Source organism: Phocoena sinus, chromosome 1, assembly GCF_008692025.1.
Source record: "Phocoena sinus isolate mPhoSin1 chromosome 1, mPhoSin1.pri, whole genome shotgun sequence".
Classification (NCBI taxonomy): Eukaryota; Metazoa; Chordata; class Mammalia; order Artiodactyla; family Phocoenidae; genus Phocoena; species Phocoena sinus.
The window spans coordinates 140,123,926-140,141,163 of NC_045763.1; the positions used below are offsets into that span (position 1 = coordinate 140,123,926).

Sequence of the window (17,238 nt, forward strand, 5' to 3'; positions counted from 1 at the left end):
CAATTCTTTACAGTGGGGCAGACATGTAGGAGCAGTATGGAACCCCATCAGTTGTGGGTTCCCGCTGTGGCTCCTTACCCTGGTGTCCACGAGGCCTAATCATTATAGGGTTCCTGTTCTTGAATTTCCAGAAGGACTCTGCTTCCTATGATGCTTTCTAAAGTCTTACAGTCATTCTTCCTAGTCCCTCCAACTCAAGCTAGTATGATTAAGCTTCTATTCCTTACAATGAACAAAGCCTAACTAAAACACCACCACTTTCTTCATTACAGGAAGAGGGGACCAGTTTATACCAATCAGAGCAGTAACCTGACAAGGTGGACATGAAACTCAAGCGTGGATCTCTAAAGGAAGGCAGGCAGCCCTGGTGAGTGGGAGCCTTCTACTGAGTGGCAGAGTTTGCCCATTGTGGGGTAGCCCACCATTGCCTGGGCTAGGCTCTCTCTCCAGTATCTCCCTTACCACCTGGCCCTAAGCACTACTGCAGTGGGATCTGACTCTGCACTTGGCTGTTTGGTACACTTCCAAGAGGTTTGTAGGGATGATTCACTACTCCCTGGCAAGTCTAGCTCCAGCCTCTCTGCATGGGTGACAGTGAGATTCCATCACAAACTCCTTCTTCTAGTTCCTTGGGTCTTGCTTTTGCATTTAGCAGATTGAGGGTTGCCTTTATTTTCTTTCAAATGGGTCTCACTTCATTTAAAGAAAGTATCTAACAAATATTTTTTAGATTTTTCTGGACTGTGGTAGCATCTTAATTGAATTTCTCAGATAGTTACAGATTTCGTCCTATTTTTAAAAATTCCTTTGAAGGAGCAGGAAGGAGTTAAGCCCTTGTGCTCAATTATTATCATGAGTTGAAAATTACATTTTCCAGTTTAATTCTTTTTTTCTCTCACTTAAAACCAAAAAGTTTTAATTTTTACGTAATACCTCCTTATTGAATCTGCCCAACTAATCGAGGGGAAAATGCAATGAAAGCAAATCACCTGGTAGAAATATCAGGATATCTTTAATAGCTGTAAAGTATTATTTAACATGTAATTTGGATACTCTCAGAATAATAGGCGCTGTATTCTTTGGGGTTTTTTGCTCTATCCTTTTCTCCATACATTCTTTTTTTTTTTTTTTTTTTTTTGCGGTACGCGGGCCTGTCACTGTTGTGGCCTCTCCCGTTGCAGAGCACAGGTTCCGGACGCGCAGGCTCAGCGGCCATGGCCCATGGGCCCATCCGCTCCGCGGCACGTGGGATCTTCCCGAAGTGGGGCACGAACCTGTGTCCCCTGCATTGGCAGGCGGACTCTCAACCACTGCGCCACCGGGGAAGCCCTCTCCATACACTCTTTGTTCTCTCTCTTCTCTCCATAGTCAGTTCATATTAGGATACCTAGTGGGTGATTTTAGGAATAAATAACTCATTCATGAAACACAATTTGAGCCCCACCATTTACAAAGCTTTCAGCAAAAGGTTATAGGAAATGTAAAGGGTAACCAGGTGCTGGCTATAGCAATTGCCATCATAAAATTATAAGCAAGCTTCAAGAGAAGAGCACATGAAAAGGTGTTCAACATGATTAGTCATTAGGGAAATGCAAATCAAGCCTACAATGAGGTACAACTTCACACGAAAAAAGGCAGGCAATAACAAGTGTCTGTGAAGATGTGGAGAAATTGGAACCCTCCTATTCTTTGAGGTGGTGAAAATGTTCCAGAATTACAGAGTGGTGACGGTTGCCCAGTCATGTCGATATACTGAAAACGACTGAATTGTACAATTTGCAAGACACGTATTTGACATGTATTAGTCAGAATGGGTTAAGTACTACAACAAATAAACCAAATCTCAAAGGTCTTTAAAATAACCCTAAAACTTCAATAGGAAGTGGGGGAGAAAGAGCTCAATTCTGACAAGGGGGACTTTGGAAAGCTTCTCAGAACGAATGACCTCTAAGCCATACCACAGAGAACAAGTGATAATACAGTAGCCATCTACAAATAGCTAAGTGTGCCAAACACCAGGCCTTTATTTCTAATTCTCTATATACATAGTATGGTCACTCTGCTGCAGGTGCAGAACCTGAGGCTCAGTGGTCAAGATGTCTTCCCCACGTGACAGAGCTAGTGAGTGGCAGAGAATACTGGGATCAGCTGAGAGGCAAGCTCTTGATATGTGTAGGGGTTTGAGTAGTCTACACAGAGGGACATGAGCAAGGGCACAGGGGTAGAACACAGCAGAATATGGAATGGGAAACAGCAAATCAGCTGGGTAGCTGGGCCATCATCCATCCAGTTAGCGATTGGAACTGAGAATCGGCCTGGAAAGGTAAGCAGAGGCCAAATTATGGAAGGTTTTGTGTCGTGATGGAGAAGTTTAGAATTCATTCTGGACCATCACAGAGCTGGAGGCATGTAAGCTAAATGGATCTGTGCCTTAGAGAAGGGACTCTGACAGCAACAAGGATAGTGTTCAACCAGAGAGTCTGAAGCCAAGGTGACTGACTAAGAGTCCAGCAGACAGGGACTGAGGCCCGGACTGGGGTTGCAGAGCTAAGCAAGGAGGAAAGGAGGAAAAGAATAAAGCCACCATTTCAAACTGGTGAAAGCATTTTAAATATTCATGCTAATGCTTACCTTACATCGACACTGAGCGTTCTGAAGAAGGCACAGCTGTTCATCGACAGAGGTATTTTGGACTAAGGACTGATTTAATTAAATTGAATGCTGAAGCATAGAAACGTCATCATGTCTCAAGCCTTCTAGCCACCTTTGCGCTGTAATCTCCTACCTCTGTCAATAGTCTTCTGGCTAGAAGAACCCACAGGAAGCTTCTGATTAGCCAGCAGGTGTCACGGCCTGACAGGGTTAATCCTTTTTTCTTGTTCTGGCCCCTCGCAAGTGATAAAGACCACTCTGGAGAAGACGGAAAGTGTACTGAGGCTACCTATCATCCAGCAGATTCCAGAAGATAAAATTGTTCTTTTCTGTGCCCAGTGGCCATCGTCAATGTGTAGTCTAAGCACCAGGTCTAAGAGCAAACCCCAGCTCTGTCACTTATTAGTTGGGGTAAGCTTGGTGTTGGCCGTATTACTTAACCTTGCTGTTCCTCAGATCTCGCCTCTAGAGAATGGAGATTTTCCTAATAACTTTATTCCTTTATAGCATTGCAGGGGGGCTTAAATCAGTTAAAACATGTGAGGGAGATTAGAAAACTGCTTGATATACACTAACACCCAAAAACCACTTGAAACACTTGTTTTGGAATTTTTCAGTTCTTTCCTTTCCTTTAAGAATATGATCTGAAAAGAGTAGGTTGTTTATATCTCAATGACAGCAATATTTTCCATTAACCTGTAAAAACTTTAATTCTCCAATTATATCTCAACTGAAAATAAAAAAGAAACTAACACTTTGTAACAGAAAAATAAAATAAAAACTTTAATTCTCAATAATTGCATCTGAAATCAGTCCATAACATCAGAACCAGTATAGCTTTTGAACTGCAGTGTAATGAGAGGTAATGACTTACTAGCTTTTTTAGGGGTTCTTGCTTAATTATGGTGAAGGAAGCTGCAACTTTTTATGTTTACCTCCTCAATATTGTTTCACTTTCTGAAAGGGAGTAGGGGAAGGAGAGGGGGTTTTCAAAGAGGTAAAGTTGAGATGGAGATGAAAAATTTTTGTTTGTTTCTACTCTCTCTTTTTCACACACACACCCACACTTACGCACACACACGCACACAATTTCCTTTTCTACTTTAGCCACATTCCTTTGGTTATATCACAGTTGCTGAAGTTTCTGGAGGTCAATATTTCCTTTCCATTGTCACTAAGAGGAGCCCACATAGTGACTTAATAAGTTAATAGCAACCCTTACTCCTAAGGCTGTATAGAGTTCCCACTGTCTGGCTCGAGTGCTATAGGAACATCAAGGTCTTCAGTTCTCACAGAGCTTACAGTTGATTGGAGAGACAAGACCAACACGTGAAATAACAATACTATTAGCACATAAAAGCTGGAAGCAAGATAGGACTCTAGTGGATACCAGTAAGAACCAATGACTTCAGCGTCTGGAGATTCATCTGTTACACCCACAGTGGTGGAGCTGTTGTGTGACCTGGGAAAAGGGGCTCCAAGCTGGAAAGCGAACTTCCGCTATCTGGAGAAGGCCATGAAACAAGGAGAGGAAGCAGACAGCCTGGGGGCGGGGGTGGGGGGTGGTGGTTGGCCGACCCCTCCCAGGTACCGGGAGTTCCCCTCCCTGTGCTCCATTCTCTTTGACCTGTGGCTGAATCTCACTCCTTGGTCATGGATTCCTAACACTTCTTGCTCCAAGTGACTATGGTCCGTGTTTTCATCTACTCCAATTTTGAAAATGAAATAAAGAAAATACATACCCTAAGGAAAAACCAGAGGAAGAAAAAAAAAAAAACAGATGTAAGAATCATAATTTTCCTATCTAGAAAAGCAGGTTACTCAAAGTACTTCACACATAGTTGAGAGACCAGTTAGAACCATTAGCAAGTTGTTAGCACTGACTTTAAACTCCCTGCTCTGATGTAGCCCCAACCATTCAGAAGGAGCTGTGTGGTGTCACTAGAATTAACCATTATAAAAAAAAAATACAAAAACAACACTCAATCCACAACTGCTTATTGGGTCCATTACCTGGGTAATGTGCATTGTGGTACCCCCAAAGAAGATTTAAACATTTAAACACACACACACACACACACACACACACACACACACACAAACTATCTAGTCTCAAATCAATAGTTACTGATCTTGATGCCACCATAAAGATATGGAAGGACCCCAGTAGTATAAGTCTGTAAAATTTCAGCAAGTGAGGGCAACTATGGATTTTCCAAAGGTTCAGAAACTCAGAGGCTGGGGTTCTTCAGCCATTGTAGGAGTTAGACTGAGGTATAAGAGTGGGAGAGGTTGAAGAGAAAACATGTTTCCAACAGTTAAGAGTGTGGGCTCTGGCATTTGGTGAAAATCAATCTTGGCCTTGTGCTAATTACCTCACCCCTCTGTGCTTCCATTTCTACATCTGCATGGGAATGATGATAATACTCGTATCTCTCTGATTGCTTTGCCGGGAAGATGAAGTGAGTTAGCTCATGTACATTATGAATTACATAATACCATGCTTACCACACAGCAGACAATCAGTGTCAGCTGTTATTGCATGGAGCGAGTACAAAGAAAGCACATTTCAGAGTAGTACTTATTTTAGGATCACTTGTTTCTGAATAATCCTGCCAAAGCTACTTTTGACTTGATTATTCAGAAAAATTAACCAGATTGGAAGCTTTTTTAAAATAAATCATATAGGGCTTCCCTGGTGGCGCAGTGGTTGAGAGTCCGCCTGCCGATGCAGGGGACACGGGTTCGTGCCCCGGTCTGGAAAGATCCCACGTGCCGTGGAGCGGCTGGGCCCGTGAGCCATGGCCACTGAGCCTGTGTGTCCGGAGCCTGTGCTCCGCAACGGGAGAGGCCGCAACTGTGAGAGGCCCGCGTACCCAAAAAAAAAAAAAAAAAAAAGGAAAAGAAAAAAGAAATCACATAAATTGAATTCATTTAAATTCATATGAGAAATTATAGGAGGCAGCAGTGTATAGATTTTACTATCTTTTATTCAATCAACCTGTACTTTCATTGGTTTCTTTTTTTACAGTCAATGGTAAAGGGACCCTATATGTCTTAGTCAGTTTGGGCTGCTAAAACAAAATACCACAGGCTGGGTAACTTAAACAAGATATATCTACTTCTCAGAGTTCTAGAGGCTGGAAGTCTGAGATCAAAGTGCTAGCATGGTCAAGTTCTTGGTAAGGGCCCTTTTCCTGGTTTGCTTGTGTTCTGGGTGGGGAGAGGCGGAGTGGAGGAGAGCTCTCTGGGTTCTTCTTATAAGAGCACTAATCTCACCATGAGGCCTCCTGCTCCCCACCATGACCTCATCTCCCAAAGGCCTACCTCCTCCTAATACCACCAGCATCGGGGATTAAGGCTCCAACATATGAATTCGGGGATACAAACATTCAATCCATAACGCTGTACTTAAAAGAAACATAAGAAACAAAAATTTCAAACTTATGTGTTATAAATGGTTCTATAGAGCCAAATATTTATAAGTTAAAGCTTTAGAAATAAAAGAAAATCAGTTATGAAAGAAGTGCCTTTGAAGGTTAAAACTTAACTTTTCTGGGCAAAAGAGATTTTTTTTTTTTTTGAAAATTGTATTTAGAGTGTTTGAAGATACATAAGCACAGAGGGGTGAAGTAATTAGCACAGTCTAATATAAATGTATAGTAGATTTAGATTGTGCTGACCAAACAGATGTGCAGGCAACTCTTGCTGTGTGGTTTAGGGTAGGGGGCCCCAACCCCCGGTCCATGGACTGGTACCGATCCTTGGCCTGTTAGGAACAGGGCCACACAGCAGGAGGTGAGCGGCTGGCGAGTGATCTAGGCTTCATCTGCCACTCCCCGTTGCTCCCCATCGCTTGCCTCACTGCCCGAACTCCCCCAGAAAAATTGTCTTCCACAAAACCAGTCCCTGGTACCAAAAAGGTTGAGGACCGCTGGTTTAGGGTACATACCTAAGCCTCTCCAGCACCTCAGAGGCCCATCCTATCTGCACCCCCCCCCCCCACTGTACCCTTCCTACCCTCTCTTCTGCAGTCCTTACCCAAATCCCCATGGCCCCACTGCCCCTGCTGTGGCTACGTGCAAGAAAAGGTGTGTGCAGGGGACTTCCCTGGCGGTCCAGTGGTTAAGACTCCAAGCTTCCACTGCAGGGTTCAATCCCTGGTCTCGGAACTAAGATCCTGCATGCCCCCTGGCAAGGCCCAAAAAACAAAAAAAAGAAAGAAAATGTGTGTGTGTCATGGTTGTGGTGGTGATGGGAATCTCCACTCCCATGTCCTCCACATTTGGGGGAGAAAGGAAAGGTGCCCCAGGGATCCCAGGTAAATGAGAAATGAATGTTCACATTAAAAAAAATGTTTATCAGAGCAGTTAATTTCTACAGAAATACCAGCACCAAACAGGGTTTACTGAGAGGCAAAAAGGGCTTAAGTTCCATGACACCTTATTCACATGAGCCTTTCCCAGGGGGCTTTTGCACTTTTAGCTTCCTTATCTGGAAAGTGGCTCCCCAAATTGTAAGTGATTCAAATCCTACAAAACCTGGATTGTTTCTGGTCAGCACTATAGGTTAATTATGGGATTCCTTTCATGGACTTTTGTGACTATCCTGAGAACCTTACTACCACATAAAATGTTGCTTCTAAGGAGTAGTTTCTAGTGAGAATTAACACAACATACCACCTGTTCTCAGCCCTGGGAAGATGTCTGGTCCCTAAACTAGGTTCTTAACAAACGTTTGCTGATTGAATAATAGTGAAATAAATGAAGGGAAAATGGATATACTTGAAGCACTTACTGAGTACTTCTCTCTGGAGGGTAGGATTATGGTGATTTTTATTTCCTTCATACCTGGCTGAGTTTCTGAAATTTTCCACAGTGAACATGTATTATTTTGAATAATTAAAAACTTGCTTTAAAAGTTCATAGTATGGATTTTGTAAACTTATACGTTTATGGAGTGCTTGCTCTGTGGCCTTCTGTTACTTCTGAGGATATCAATTCAGAGGAGACCTACATTGCCTTGCTCTCAAGAAATCTATGGTGCCAGTCACAGTTCTGAGCCCTGAAAAGATAGATTACAACACAGGTCAACATTTATAGAGCTTGGTCTACTCAGGTGGCAGTGAGGGAAGGAGAGAATTGGGGAAAGAGAAAAACCTGGTTATCCTCAAGCATCCTTTTATATAGAATTATATGTAAATAAACACACACACACACACACATCTTAGTGATATACTTCTTTCGTCTTACCATAGGAGGTTTTTAGGAGTGGCCTAAAAACCCCAGAGAAATGTTGACTACATTTGGATAAACCCAGCAGATAGATTTTCACTCCCAACTTTAAGAAGGAAGGCAAAGAGAAAAAAAAAAAAGTCTATCAAATTACCAAATCTGGGATTAAACTATATATTTGAAAGAACAGCTCATATTTATTGAGTTCTTACCATGTGTCAGGCATTATGCAAAGTTTTTTATATGCATTGCCACCTCATTTTATTTTCCTTTTATTTTGACAACATGCCTATGAGATAGGAACTAGTATCACCAATCCCATTTTACAGATGAGGGAAGGAAGGCTGAAAGAAATAACAAGTCACCTAAGGTAACAGAGATGGTGGCTGCAGTGCCTGACTGGAATCCTAATTAGCCTACCAGCCCTTCTAAACCACTCCTCTTCAGGAGGCCAGATTACAAAGAATTCTGGTTCCAAAGAGAAAAATAAACTAGAATATGGATAATTTAAAAAAATGGAATACAAAGGAGTTTCAAAAACAATGTGATACCAGCCTTTCAAATTAAAAAAGTAAAAACACTGGAAAACTATTTTCTTTTTTCTCTTTGCTCAAAAAGGCCAACTTCCTAGACATTATGGGTGGGTTATTAACTCATTTCATTAAACTAAATTATGAATTTGCTTTTCAAGTAACTGTCTCATCACTGTCACAGCTCCGATGTGTCCTTTCCTGTTTTCCAACTTCATCTTGGCCCAAAGTAAGAAATGATTCGGTTTGTGTGTAATCCACGGGACCCAGGGAGGATCTTTTGCCCCTTTTGTTTTCTTGGGTGTCCTCACTCTGGAGGCCTGGCATTCCTCACGTGTCTAGGGCAATGCAGGAGCAGCGAAGCGCGGGGAAGCCACACAAAAGACATCCAACCACTATCAATGTTGAAAGACCAATTCAGGGCGCACACGAAACACCCAGTATGCCCAGGAAAAGAAGAAAAAATGCCTTCTCCCAGAGGGTGAGAAACTGGTTGATCTCTTGTGAGTGTCCACAAAAAACTGAGCAAGTAAAATGGTGGGCGGCGATCTTTGTGGATCCCCAATCATCCCAAACGCGCCTTGCAGGCGTGGCCTCCGCCCTTTAGTCCCAAGAGGCCGGAGGGGCAAAGGGGGGGGCAGGGCGCGAAGTCTCAGGCGGTGTCTCCTTCCCCTCCCCAGTGCAGCTTCTGCCCAGTGGCCGACGCTTCATTCATCTTGCAGGCGCCGCGGCTCGAGGGCAGGGTAGCGGGGCAGGGGCCGGGGCCGCTGGGCAGCGCCCGCCGGTCCAGCGAAGGGAGGGGCCGCGCGGCGCGGCGAGGATGCCCGGCCTTCCCTCCCTCTGCTTCCAGCAAGCGCAGCCCCGCGGCTGGGCCCAAGGGCTGGCTTGGGCTTCCCGCAAAGCTGGGCCGCCCCGGCCTCCGAGCTGCCCCGTGGCTTCCACGCCACCGCCCGGGTGTCAGGACGCAGCTTTCACACACACACGCCCGTCCTCACCCTCCTTCCCTCTCTGCAGCCCTGGCAGCCCCGCTCTCCTGGTCCCTTTCTCCGGGGTGCGCGGCACCCCCGCGGCCTCCGCAGGCCGTTCCCAGGGGCGAGGCTGGGTGCTGGACGCGCGCGGGAGCCGGGCGCGGGGAGGGGCCGGCGGTGGGGGAGTGTCTGGCTGCCCCCGCCCCTCGAGTGAGTGACTGGGCGAGGAGGTCCCCTCCCTCCCTCCCCCTCCCTTTTTCCAGGTCCCCTCCCTCGCTCGCTCTCTCCCCACCAGCTCCGGCTTGCTCCCTGCCCACTCCCACGGGGACGTTCCGTGCAGCGGCCGCCGCTTCTTTCACACTTTAGTTAGGAGCCGCGCGCCGCGCTCAGTTACTGGAGAGCTGGCCGCGCGCCGCCGCCTCTCGCACGCACGCACGCGGGCCGAGCTTCGGGGGTTTCGGCTCTTACTCCCGGCGTCTGGGAGGAGGGGGAGACCCGGACTCACTGTGGGGAGGAGGAGGAAGAGGAGGAGAAGGGAGGAAGAAAACAAGCGAGGAGGATCCGGGCGGGGGGCGGGAGGCTTACCACCTTCAGCCCCCCCCGCGAGCGCCCAAGGTAAGCGTGAGCCCACGCCGACCTGGGGCGGGGGCAGTTGGCGGCGCAGCCCGCCCGGGTTCCGCTCCGGGTGCGCCCGGGTGGGCTGTGAGGGAGGCCTGCGGGGTGCCTGCAGCGCGGCGGGGACGGGAGCCGCGGTCGTGGCGCTGCCGGCGCGCGCGGCCCGGGCCGGGGCTGCTGCTGCTGCTGCTCCTCCTGCCGCCGCCGCCGCCGCCGCTGCCGTTGCGGGGCTGGCGGGGACGGAAGCTGGGGTTGCGGGGAGCTGCTGGGGGCGTCTGCTGGCCGGGGCGGAGGGGTTGGGATGCGGTTGGGGCTGCTGACGACTTTCGTCACATTGAGGCCTGGGTGTCTGGGATTCGACTCCCCTCCCTTCCCATCCGCACTCCCCGCCGCCCTCAGCCTTTCTTGCTCCTCTCGAGCTTTGCCTGTAGCCGCCGTACTTTGCAAGCCAGAGCTTGAAAGAAAAAGGGAAATTCAGAATTCTCTGCTAAATCTCCGAGTCTCTTCTCCCGCTCCGACTGATTGATGTGTTTATGTGGGTGCCGTGATCCCCGGGATTTCTGAAGTTTTGACCTTTTTGGGGTGACTCGTCTCGATGCAGCGATTTGCCCACCTCGATGTATTTATTATTCGTGCCCATGCGAGGCAGCCAGAGGGTGCCTGGTTATTGTACTGGGGAAAGATTTCACTCCCTTCTGCAGGCAGTTCGCGAAGTGCGGCCGCCGCAGCTGCCTCTGGTTTGTTGCCTGACGTCCTTCGCCGGTCTTCCACCCTGCCCCCACCCCCTCCTCGGAGGGATTTTTTTTTTTTTTTTCTACTTACTGTTTGTGTGAGAGAAGCCCCTGGGCTTAGAGCCTTTCATCTCCCATTCATCCCTCTTCTAAAGCTCTGAATTGTCGCAGGCACGATGGTAAAAATTGGGGTGGCTTTCTCTGCTCCAAGAGTTGCACGGTCAAGGATAAAAATATATACACATAAACACGCATTAATCCTGGGAGGTGACAAACACAGTTTGCGATAGAAATGATTGTTTTCCAGTAGGAAGTTGACGACCTATGTATGAGGTATCTCCCATCGCATGTGAGGTGGGAAGATTGTTTTAAAATAGATAGTTGCTTATTTTGTACCGTGGTTGGAAGACGGCCCTAAGTTCAGCTATTGGAGCAAGTCTGAAAGTGATACACCTTGGTCACCCAGAACTTCACTAAAGACACATATACTCTGACTCAGACTTTGGGAGGGGGACTGACACCATAAATTCCATGTAATAGTTTTTTTTTTTTTTTTTTAAGGAAACAGTTGGGCAGTTTGGGGAAATGACACGTTCATTACACAGACAGATCTTATGAACACTTCCTTACTTCATGGGCTGGGCTCACCTTCTACCTAATGGAATAAGCTTTCAGTTGGTAGAATTGGGATGTACCAGGATCGAAAAAAATTATGGGTAGAGTGGGCCTGGGCTACTCTAGCTTTCTTGGGGGGAGAAAGTGATGTTTCTGAAGGGTCTTTAAGTTCAAGATGCTCAATCTGGGGGTTTCCCCCCCTTTTTCATACTTCTAGAGCTGGATTGTAGGATCAATAGAACATGTTCTGTGTTGGCTGTTTGGAAATGCCATTGATCAGGCATGGAAATTAATTTAGACTTAATTATTTTTCTTTTGCTGCTTATAAAATAGTAAGTGCCAGTGATAGGACAGCTGAGTGTATTTATCTCTGCATTAAACTAGCAGTTCACGGATCAGAAATGCAGCATTGAAATGTAACCTCCCTTAGTGTTTCCTGCTGTGCAAACTGGGTTCGGAGAACCAGCAGCTCCAGAGGGCTACTCGGAAAAGCGACAAAGACAAGCGGACTCAGCACTTGGATGAGCAGATGCCTGCGAAGGAGTGGGGTGCTTCTGTTGTCAAGCTTATCTCCATTCGGCCATTTTTCCCAAGAAAAACTGGACTTGGTTGGTAGGGAGGCAAAGTTCACCCTAGAAGGATCCTGAGGTTCTAGCTTCCCTTTTCAGCTGACTCAGTTTCAGTGGTTGAGAGAGCTGATAATTTTGTTTTATTGGCTAGTAATTTACCCTTTACCCTCTCACCCCTGATCTCACTTTATCATCTAGCATGGATTTCTGGGAATTAATAGGCCACAGCTGAAGTGGTTTGAGCTTCTTGAAGAATCACAGGGTATATACATCAAAAGCTTGTTCATTAATTGGCACTATTTGCTGTGACTGATGCAGAAACTCTACCCAGGAGGAAGGTGGTGTGTCCCACTGTGAATATCGTTTCCAGGTTGATGGTGCCTCAGCACTGTGTTGGATTTTTGACTAGGCAAGACTTGACTGTCACATCCTGAGTGGCTTGCTCCAGGCTCCTTGTGGCCCCTTTCTTCTAGCTATTTTCTGTCAGGGAATGAGATGCCCCAGGTTGGAGAGAAAGAATCATGGCACCACCCATTAGAAAAGGAGAGGGCAGGAGATTATTCACAGAGGGTCTTAAGTGTGATAAGTATCACCAGCTTCACGTGAACTTATCGATAGAATTTGGAACCCTGTGAGGCACAAGCAAGTGCATTTTTGGACATCTTATGTTCCTTCTTTGGAATTTTAGAAGCCTTGGAGCTTGGGAGAAGTAAAAGCTGTGATTACTTAGGCTCTCATTAAAACATGAAAGGCAGGGGCTTCCCTGGTGGCGCAGTGGTTGAGAGTCCGCCTGCCGATGCGGGGGACACAGGTTCGTGCTCCGGTCCGGGAGGATCCCACATGCCGCAGAGCGGCTAGGCCCGTGAGCCATGGCCGCTGAGCCTGCGTGTCCGGAGCCTGTGCTTCGCAATGGGAGAGACCACAACATTGAGAGGCCCGCGTACCGCAGGAAAAAAAAAAAAAAAAAAAAAAACCCATGAAAGGCAGATTGCAATAGATCAATATATAATACTTAGAAAACTGAGAAGACAGGGATAGGGCCTGTGTGCAGGGAGAATTGTACACTGAAACTGTATTTTAAAGTTGGTGACAGTTGTGACTTGAAGAGATCGTAAATCAAGAGCTTATCTAAAGTGACATGTAAATTATATACATACATATTTTTAAAGTAGGCAATTATTTTGCTTGACTCCCTCAGTTCTGAAGTTTAATTTTACAAGTTACAATTGCAACAAGAAACAACTTGACGTGCTGTGGTTATGCAATCAGGGCAAGAGTGGTTGCACGTAAACTGGGCTAGGATGAACATGGAAATGAACACACAGCAGTGTCCGCAGTCACCAGGTATTAAGAAGTCCCTTTTTGGGCTTCCCTGGTGGCGCAGTGGTTGAGAATCTGCCTGCTAATGCAGGGGACATGGGTTCGAGCCCTGGTCTGGGAGGGTCCCACATGCCGCGGAGCAACTAGGCCTGTGAGCCACAAGTACTGAGCCTGCGCATCTGGAGCCTGTGCTCCGCAACAAGAGAGGCCGCGATAGTGAGAGGCCCGCACACCGCGATGAAGAGTGGCCCTCGCTTGCCACAACTAGAGAAAGCCCTCGCGCAGAAACGAAGACCCAACACAGCCAAAAATAAATAAATTAATTAAAAAAAAGAAGTCCTTTTTTTTTTTTTCCTTTTTAATTCATTGTGTTCCTGGAAAATGCATTTCCTAGTTTGTAGGGTAGTCACATAATGTCAAGATTGCTTTCTCTCTATACTTGTGAGAGGAGATGCAGCTGCCCCAATCTGAATAGAAGCTGAGAAGATTAACTAACCGAACTAGGTAGTTAGAGGCAGACTGTTTTGCTCATCTCTGCAACCCCCATGGCGGCTTGTACACTACCTTACACTTGGAATAACTCAATGAGTGATTGAATTGAATGGAATTCACCTAATTAGTTAAGATCTGTAATGTGTCAAAAACCTCCTTGGAAATGCATTAGATGCGGATTTCCCTTTTAATAAATCAGTAGGATAGTTTATCAAGAGCTCCATATTATGCCTCAGGTAGGGTTTTTAAATGTTGAGAAGTATTGGACAGGAAAGTAAACATACCAAGCATAATGTCTTCTCAAATAGGAATTTCTAGTTAGGGTCATCTCGGTTTGGAATATAGATAATATCCGTATTTGACAAATATTTCTTCACTCCTGATTGTGACTGATTGTGGTCTTTCTTTTTTTGTCCGAGGCATTCAGTGAATAACAATACTTCCTATTTATAGGGTGCTTTATGGTTTTCAGAGTTCTTTCATGTACCCTTGTCTTACTTGGCATTGTACTGCAGCCATAGCACTCAGGGCTTTCCATGCTGGGGTCTCTCCCAGAAGATGCCTGCATCAGGGAGTCGGGGAGAGGTCCTGGGGAAGCTCACAGGTAGCCCCACCTCTTGGTTTACTGGATTTTCTCAAGGGAGCTGTAATTGGTATTCACTGCTGGTCCCTCTAAAATAAAACAAGCAAAGTTGAGACTTGTCTCATGCAGTGAGCACACTCAACCTGCCAGCATTCATTCTGTGGCTCTGCCCCTACATCTGTTCGCTCTCCTTGGGCTGCCTTTTACCTTGCCCCTTTGCCAAGTGTCCCTTTCATCTACCTATCCTTTCTGAAGTATTTCCATGTTTTTCTGTCCCACAGAATTTCATCCATAGGCTCTCCTGCTTCTTCTCCCACCACCTTACTTTTGCCTGCAAGACTTGGGTTTTGTGTTTCCGAATGACGTTTTCCAGTACTTGAACCGCATCTCCAGGCCCACTTTCCCTCTGACTCCTCCCACCTCTCTGCTCAAGTGTAGACTTTCTGCTTCCAGCCACTTCTCCTTTCTACCCTCAGGGCCCCTCTGCCTTGTCCTACTTTGCCCCCTACACCTCCCTTATTCCTTCCACCCACTTCTCTCCATCAAGCCCTCAGATCTTCCAGTACATGCCTGCCTCTGCCTGTTTCACAGGCTCACGCCACCTCAGCAGATGTGTTTAGCATTCATGAGTTGAAGTCCGCATACATGCTTTGTACCTTTAGAAGAATGGAGTTAGAACACCCCCAAGTTTGGGGATCTTTCTGCTTTTGTTTTCACTTTTGATTACACAATATTTTTGACTTTTAAAGGCTCTTAAGCCCTTTAATCATAGCTGAAGCACTTGCTTCTTCACTTAGCTATTACAGCCTATGTTGGATAATAGATAAAGGAATATCTAGGTGACTATTGTTATTTTTAAAGATTGGACAACATATCTTGAGAAGCATTTCAGAGATTTTCATAATGGCACCATTGAAAGGCTTTCCTGTACACCCAAATCTACTTACTAATCACAGAAGTAGAATGGTTTGTTTAATTTCATCCTCATTACCTTATTTTTTTCTCCTTTGGTTAAATAAATGTTGGTTAAATGAATGTTGGTTAAATAAACATTACTGTAATTTGAACCAAATTTTTTCTCATTTGTGGTGGTTTTACTGCTCTCCATGAACATTTTATAAGCTCACTAGACACATTTCTACCAAGCAAGGATTCTTTAGCTAAGACCTAACATTGTTGCTTTCCCTTATAAATTTATAACCTTTGTTGGCCCTACCAGTAGGGTCAGTGGGAGAAAGAGGACTGCTACTGGAAAAACACAGCCTATTGACTCATTGCATACGAACTTAGATTGGTCTTTTTACAAAACCGTACTTCAGAAGTGGATCCAGCACTAGTTACGCAATATCCTGAGTGCTCCAGGGCTTTTGGAAGAAGGTGCTTTAAACGAGGACAATTGTTTTTAAGTAAGAATGCCCTTTCTTCGATGGATCTGTTTTATTTGAGTGCAGTGGTTATTGCAGTAGTTTCAGCTTATTGTTACAGCATATATTAGGACATTTTCTACCTTACTTGGTGACATGTTTTTCCCTGAGCAGGGTAAAGAAGGAGAATGAGAGGTTGGTGGTCTTTGCTGGATTGTGAGGGCATTTTTCATACCCATCATCACAGATGCTGGTGGAGTAGGTGACACCCACTCAGCCATCCAGTAGAGGCAGTGTGTATCATCACAGGCACAGCTAAAAGCTTCTCCCTGAACCCCACAGTTGACAAAGAGATCTACACATGTCGTTGACAGTGCAGGGGAGCTCCTATATCAACAGTACAGTTTCTTTCAGGAGAGGATTGAAAGGCCAGATGTAGAGTAAGGAGTTGCTGCAGGCTCAGGCTGAGGTTTGCAGAGAACTTTTCAAAGACACAGATAATTAATACATGCCAAGGGGTGACTTCAGCAGTTCTATCTGAAAGTTCTGCCAAAAGCAATTTTCCTAAGATAATTTTGTAACAGTTCTTACAATTAAAAGGTTATAAAGGAATAAGCTACATAATATCTAACTCTGTGTCTCAGGCGGATACTATTACTATTTTGAGGAAGGAGGTGAGAATCCAGGAACCTCTTTGAGTTGTTTAATATCTACTGAAAATTCAGATGTTCTGGTTTCTATGCCAGGAGTCCATGACAGTCTAGGTACAGCTCCCAAAACAAACGCTCTGCTTACCCTTGGTGGCCGTCCGAACACCCACCCCTGCCCGACCTTGAGCTTTCCTCCCTCAGTGGCTTCTCTTGGGGTCCAAGCCATTTCTCGAGTCTCAGTTCAAATCCCTTCTCCTTCAGGGAGCGTCTTCTCTGACCACCAGAGTGGTTTCTCCCTTGGCTTCCACGAACTCCTGCAACACTTATTTGTTGTTTATTTTATTTCATTATTAGTTTTGGTCTTCATTTATGTTTATTTGTCACCCCACCGAATTATCAGCTCTTCTGTCGTGCCCACTGGGCCTTAAGAGTATAACATGCTGAATAAGTAGCTGTTGGTTGATTGACAGCTGGTCATTGGTCTGAGGCTTAGAATTTTTCTTTGTGAAGACCTTGCTCTCATTTAAAACTCTTTAACCAAATAAGGAAGTGGAGTTTCTCAGGAATTAGAAAAGATAATGGGAATTGTTTAATTCCTTTGTTGCCCAAGGTTAAAGCATCTAATCTCTTTTACTCTCTTAGATAATATATTAAACAAACACTTTTGTTGATGATACTTTGTGTCATCTCTGTGCCTGGCACTGGAGAGATGCTGGAGATACAGATAAGAAGGCCTGGCCCTGACTTTGTGGACTTCTCAGACAAGTGTGGGAATCGGCAAGCACATGGTATGTCGTAAATAAAGAGTCAAGGTGCTTTGGAAGTTGAGGGGAGAAAGCAGCCAACTCTGTCTAGAGGTAGGCTGACCCGGCACCCTGTCTCCCTGGGACAGTCCTGGTCTGTGCCCATTGTTCA

At 45.6% G+C, this 17,238-nt stretch overlaps 1 protein-coding gene across 7 annotated transcripts in view; it reads left to right on the top strand.

The window, feature by feature from the left end:
* Window positions 1-9,666: 9,666 nt before the first annotated feature.
* C1H1orf21 (chromosome 1 C1orf21 homolog) overlaps window positions 9,667-17,238 on the top strand; it is a 265,201-nt gene continuing 257,629 nt past the window's right edge. For all 7 annotated transcript variants that reach the window (XR_004349888.1, XM_032631797.1, XM_032631778.1 and 4 more), the window contains exon 1: window positions 9,667-9,999. The gene's annotated coding sequence lies outside the window, so the exon portion shown is untranslated. The remainder of the gene's footprint in view (window positions 10,000-17,238) is intronic.